Raw genomic sequence first — 5,385 nt, forward strand, 5'->3', positions numbered from 1 at the left:
CCCCGGCCCAGATGCTCTTCAATTCGGTGCTCCGACAGCCCCAGTTTGGCGTCCCGAGACATGGTGAGTAACGGCCCTAACCGCTGCCTGTTGCTGGCGGGATTCGCCTCCCCCGAAACCACACCTCGGACCAAGGCCGAATCCAGTTGTTTCCCAGCTCCAGCCCCGAGTTCTCCTTCGGCCGGACGACTGAAGAGAGCTGCGCTTTCATGCCCTCGGACACTTTTAATCGGAGTCTCCATTTTTAAAACTAAAATGTAGGCGGGCGGAGGGAGCGAAGTTAACTTAAATGGCCTCCTTTACGGCTTGTGCCTATAGTACACTTTTAGTGGAAAACGCGTGCATGTGCGTGCGTGTGAGCGTGTCTGTGTGTTTCTCGTCAGCTGTGTGAGATCGAGGAGGCTCGAATGCATTGATTAATTTGTTGTGGAATCCTAGTGAGCCCTAATATTTATTATTATAGCACTTCAGCGAATCTGACCCGCTGTTCAGGAACTCCGTCGAGCGGAGAAGACAGAACATCTGCTTCTAGCATGGCCAAGAAGGCTTTTTTTCTCCCTGATTACTTCATATGCATAAACATTTGAAATTATAGAGTGAAAAGTGCCCATAACCACAGACCCCAGAGAATACTTCACTATTAAATAGATTGAACTATATTTTTCCAACGTGTTTTTTCAATGCCAGGGGTAGTATGTATTGGTATTTACAGAGGTGATATCAAAGTGTTTTGTTTTGTTTTTCACTCTAACGGTGTAACTTGGGAATATTTCCCTATTGGTATGCAGAAGTCTCACTTAGTCTCTATAGTTCTTGAGGTTCCTTAAGTTAAAACCTTGGCAGTAAGAATTTTGAGCCTGGGTTTCAGTGTCATCGACCTGAAACTTTCTGATAAGGACGTTACTGCTGGGACTCAGCTTGGATAGAAATGCAGGATAGGTCTTTCTCTTTAAAACCACGTGCGGGGGAAAAAAAGAAAAGAATTTGAGAGGGGAGCTTTTTATATTTAAGGCATAGGTCTAGGACAATGATTTTCAACCGGTGTGCTGCAAAAAAAAAATAAAATGAAATTTAAAACATGCAATACCTGACTATTTAGTCGGGGCACAGACCTCTTTTCCCTTAGATTGTCAAATAAGGAAATGACAACAGCTAACACAACAATAGCCGTCCGGTGTGAACGAATCAAAATTATACCTTTTTATTTTTTGTCAGGTTGGCAAAAAAATACATATTTTGGTGTGCTTCAGAAACTTTCTGATAAGGATGTTACTATCTAGACTAAGCTTGGATAGAAATGAAATTTCATTTCTTTAAAGAAGGATGGGTCTTCTTTCTCCTTAAAACCACGTGGGGGGGAAATCACGTGGAAAACAAAAAGAAAAGAATCTGAGAAGGGAACTTTTTACATTTAAGGCATAGGTCTAGGATAACGATTTTCAACCGGTGTGCTGCAAAAAAAATAAAATTTAAAACATGCAATACCTATTTAGTCAGGGCACTGACTTCTTTTCCCTTAGATTGTCAAGTAAGAAAATGACAACAGTAGCCGTCCGGTGTGAACGAATCAAAATTACACCTTTTTATTTTTTGTCGGATTGGCAAAAATATATGTATTTTGGTGTGCTGCGGAATTTTAGTAATTAGTTTATGTGTGCCATGAGATGAAAAAGGTTGAAAATCGCTGGTCTTTTAGGAAAAGGATATTGAGAAGGAGACTGAGTAGTCCCTCAACTTCCTGCCACCAACCTAAAACTTTCTATCATCCTTACCTACTGCCCTCTTGCATAATATCTTAAATCATACTTTAAATACCCCCTCTTATTGTCTATCCAGGGACCTTGCTTGAGTAACTTCTCTATCTGTCAGTGGTTTAGAGCTTTGGCTTTGGAGATAAAATGCCTGCATTCTTTGTTGTTTTTTAATGCCTGAGTTTTAAATCCAGTTCTACTCTTATCTGTGTGACCCGAGGCAAACTCTAGCCTTGATTTTGTAACACATTTTCTCCTAATTCTCCAATTTATCCTCTACATCTTCCTTTCTCTCTCATAAATTCTCATTCATTGTTATGTGTTAGGCTTTGAAATTCATTCATCCTTGTATATTATGCACTGAACATGATAGGACCATTTTCTCTTTTCCCCTTCCTGTCAGTGTTCCATCCTAGGCCCCCTTTCTCCTCTATCCACTCCCGTTGATGATCAGAGTCTTCACCAGGGCTTCTTCCACTGCCACCTGCAACCTTCCTTTCCCAAGACTGTTACATCCAGTCATAAAAGTTGTATGAGTATCTTTACTCAGATGGTCAGTGCCATAGGCAGATATCTCAAACTCAAATACCTAAACTGAACTGACTTTTTCCCTAACCCTGCTATATTACCTATTTTGGCAGTGGTTCCATTATGTTAAACTAGTCTGCCCAGCCAGAAACCTGAGCTAATCACAATTTCTCCATTTTCCTCAAGTTACACATCCAGAAAGTTTCCTTATAATATCTTGACTCTAACCTCTCTTTCCCCACTGATTTTGCATCTTCACCATATCTTGGATCTGTTCTATGTTTACCATTCCATTTCCTTAGTTTGGGCCCTGATACCTTCTGGTCTGGACGATACCAGGTCTCCTAAGTGGCCTCTCTCTAGTTTATTCTCCATAATGTTGCCAATGATATTTCTAAAATAGAAATCTGATTACTCTTCTGTGTATTTTAAAATTGGTACCTAAAAGTTTTTATCATATGTTTAAATAAATAAAAAGGATTTAATTTCTGACCATATTATAAATATTGACTTATTTTAAGCTTGAAAATTGGATTGATCACCCTTTTTTTTGTAAAAAAAAATACATTTGAATTGATATTATCTGTGATTGTAAGGCTCTGTGTGTTAAAAGTTCATCTGGATTGACTTACCATTGCAATTATTAGTATGCAATTAATCAAAACAATATATACATATTTTTTACAATATGTATTTTTAATTTTGATAAGGAATTACTAAGCAAAAAGTTAAAATTTTATTGGAAGTGTATTTTTTCAAGCAATGGATTTGTGTGTTCATTATGCCTTTACTAAAGGGAGTATCTGGTTGTCTCTCATTTGGGGCCCCAGAAGTTTTTACACCGTGGGGTACCGCAAGGTGTAAAATTGGGGCATGGAAATACCTTTCTTTTGAAAGTGGAAGACAGTGATAAAGGGAGAGGAGAAAAAAGCCTCAACCTTTTCAGACAATCACTTTTAGAAATGTTTATACATGGAATTTGAGTATCAGGAAATTGATTCTCTGAAAACTCTCATGTCCTCAGATACTCCTTGAAAAACCTGCGTGTAATTTTAAATTGTACATTGGGTAAGTAATAGGCTTTTCAAATGAGTGTTGTGGGGGAAAGCATTACAAGTTCATGTTGGGAACAGCATAACACACTAATCTAAAAGTAGTTTAAGGGTCTGGACCAAAAATGGAGGGGATTAGTTACTAAGTCGTGTTAGGCCATTTATTAATATTTGGATATTAGTCTGTAGGTTATGAGGCAAAGTTGACAGGAGTCAATGTTTAATTGTAAAGAATTAGATCTCCATAGCATACATATTATCTTCAATTCCACCTAAATTATTTAAGATTCAGTTCTTTTGAATTAGTGTGAAGTCATTAAATTTTTTTGAAAAATCCTAAACCACAAGTGTGCATTTCTATAACTTTTTAAAAAATATATTTTTATTGATTTTAAAATAATAATTCTTTATTGTTGAAAGTACTATGTATGTCCACTTTCCCCCCCAGTTGACCCCCTCCAGCCCACCCCTCCCACCCCAGACCTTCAGCATCTTTTGTCTGTGTCCACGGGTTATGCATACATGCATATAAGGTCCTTGGTTTATTACCTCCCACCCACTCTCCCTTCCCTGCCTTCCCTCTGAGATTCCGCACTCTGTTCTAATAATTCTTTATTGTTGAAAGTACTATGTATGTCCACTTTCCCCCCCAGTTGACCCCCTCCAGCCCACCCCTCCCACCCCAGACCTTCAGCATCTTTTGTCTGTGTCCACGGGTTATGCATACATGCATTTTGGTTAATCTCTTCCACACACATTCTCCCCCCCTCCCCCCCGAATTCCTCATGCCATGTTACTTTCTTTTTCTTTCTTTTTTTGCCTATTTTATTTATAATTTTCCCCTTTATTAATTAAGATATTACAAATGTGTCCTTTTCCCACCAGTGTCCTCTCCCACCCCCATTGTATAGTATATATTTTTGTTGATTTCAGAGAGGAAGGGAGAGGGAGAGAGAGACATCAATGATGAGAATCATTGATCAGCTGCCTCCTGCACGCCCTCTACTGGGGATTGAGCCCACATCCCGGGCATGTGCCCTTGACCAGAATCAAACTGGGGACCTTTCCATCCACAGGCTGATTGATGCTCTATCCAGTGAGCCAAACCAGCTAGGGACATTTATATAACTTTAGAACAGAAGCTTTTGTTTTTAAATTCTTTCTGTGGGTGGATATTTTTTTAGCTCTACAACATAACTAATTACTGTATTCTTTTGGTGGTCTTTAATGGCTAATTTATTTTTTTTTTATTGCTTAAAGTATTACAAAGGGTATTACATATGTGTCCTTCCGCCCCTCCCCGCCCTTGACAATCCCCTGTCCTCCCCTACCCCCCAGTGTCTTATGTCCATTGGTTATGCTTATATGTATGCATACAAGTCCTTCGGTTGATCTCTTACCCCCTCCCTCCTGCCCCCCAACCCTCCCTGGCCTTCCCGCTGCAGTTTGACAATCTGTTTGAGGCAGCTCTGCCTCTGTATCTATTATTGTTCAAAAGTTTATAATGGTCTTTGTTATCCATGAATGAGTGAGATCATGTGGTATTTTTCCTTCATTGACTGGCTTATTTCACTTAGCATAATGCTCTCCAGTTCTATCCATGCCATTGCAAATGGTAAGCAGCATAGTATTCCATCGTGTAGATGTACCACAGTTTTCTAATCCTTTAATGGCTAATTTATAATGATTTCTGACCTTGAGATAAAATCCTCAGGAATAATTACTAAATCTGGATTGAATTTATTTGCCTCCTTTGTTCTGGTTCCCTTAGGTTATCTCTATGAACATGAGGTTATGTCAGGCTTAGCTGTCTTCTCCAGTTTTGTTTTTTAATGAAAAGTGAGCATCGAAAGTACCTTAAAATGTGAGAGTTTGTTAATTATTTAGACAGCTCTCAATATAAAGTATAATTTCATTGTTTCCTATATTTAATAAAGTCTGATTTTAATAACTATTTATTGAATCAGTGTTCCTTTTATATTTATTTAAAATGTTTTGACCCACATAAAAAATGGTAGATCTTTGAAGATGTTTATAGTGCAAATTAGGTTTCT

Source organism: Myotis davidii, unplaced genomic scaffold, assembly GCF_000327345.1.
Source record: "Myotis davidii unplaced genomic scaffold, ASM32734v1 scaffold1525, whole genome shotgun sequence".
Taxonomy (NCBI): Eukaryota; Metazoa; Chordata; class Mammalia; order Chiroptera; family Vespertilionidae; genus Myotis; species Myotis davidii.